This window comes from Octodon degus, unplaced genomic scaffold (genome assembly GCF_000260255.1).
Source record: "Octodon degus isolate 3935 unplaced genomic scaffold, OctDeg1.0 scaffold00538, whole genome shotgun sequence".
Taxonomy (NCBI): domain Eukaryota; kingdom Metazoa; phylum Chordata; class Mammalia; order Rodentia; family Octodontidae; genus Octodon; species Octodon degus.
Genome location: NW_004525114.1, coordinates 44989 through 46163, shown reverse-complemented (window position 1 = coordinate 46163; position 1175 = coordinate 44989).

Sequence of the window (1175 nt, the reverse complement as noted above, 5' to 3'; positions counted from 1 at the left end):
ATACAGGAGCAGCCTGATGCTGGCCATATCATCCCCTGGCACTCCCCAAGTCACGAGGGGTGGACTTGGATGCTCAGACTTCAGATATTCTAGAGGCCACACACAGGTCCTTAATGTTTCCAGCCCAAGCTTAGCCCAAGACTGTTGGCTGTGCATGGCCCTAGGCACTCCTATGCCCCTCGCTCTCCCTTCTAATCTTACCTCACAAGACATCATAAGCTCCAAAAGCACAAATTGTAGTGCTAGCCTCCCTCTTAGGGTCCAACCTGTAACCTTCAAAAATTCTTCCTGTACGCAAGGAAGCTTCCACAATGATAGCTTCACTGTTGATGTTGGATTTGTTACCTTCACCAGCTGCAATCAAATACTTAACTACAGTAGCCCTATTTGCCCAAAAAAGGGACATGTGTTTGCAGGCGGAGGAAGTTTAGCCTTCACATATTTACCTACCAACTGGACAGGACTGTGTTTCATAACAATTGTATTGCCTGATAAAGATGTCATCTCTGGTAATGATCCCATACCCCTTCCCAGTTTAGATTAAAAAATTAAAATTGGAATTTTCAGACTTATGATATCTACTACTAAACCTCTTCAAATTAAAACTTAACTGCTTATTAAAAATAGAAGTCAGCTTCTCTTTATTATGTATATTAAAACACTTACCGCATTGGCTGGCCCTATTGTCAGCAGTAAACAACAAAGGTTTTGTAAAAAAAAAAAAGAGGTTCTTTTAAATTGCAAATGGTTGGTTCCAAGTGCGGAGGCACACGCCTGGGGGAAGGGACAAACTGAGATCGAGAAGGCCTCCTGCTCCCATCCACTCTCATCCTAGGCTGACCCAGATCGACATCTGCAAGATAGGTTCAGCTGCAGAGGCCTGTGTTCCTGGTGCTAAGTAGGTGGGTCATGACCATGACAGGCCGTGGCACTAGCATTGGCTGTGTGTGTGGCTGGCTTCGCAAGTTCTTAAGGCTCAAGATAGTACTTTAGAAGGTAATGTGGGCTCAAGAAAATCCTTTGTAGGTGCTAAAACCATTAAGCTGCCCCTAGCAGTTGGGCAGCACACCTATGGAGTAAAATCAACCAAAGACAGAGCCCCAGTACTAAATGGTCTGCAAGTTTTGTTTAGTGTAATGGATGTTGTTTATACAGGGAAATCAAAGTTATAATTC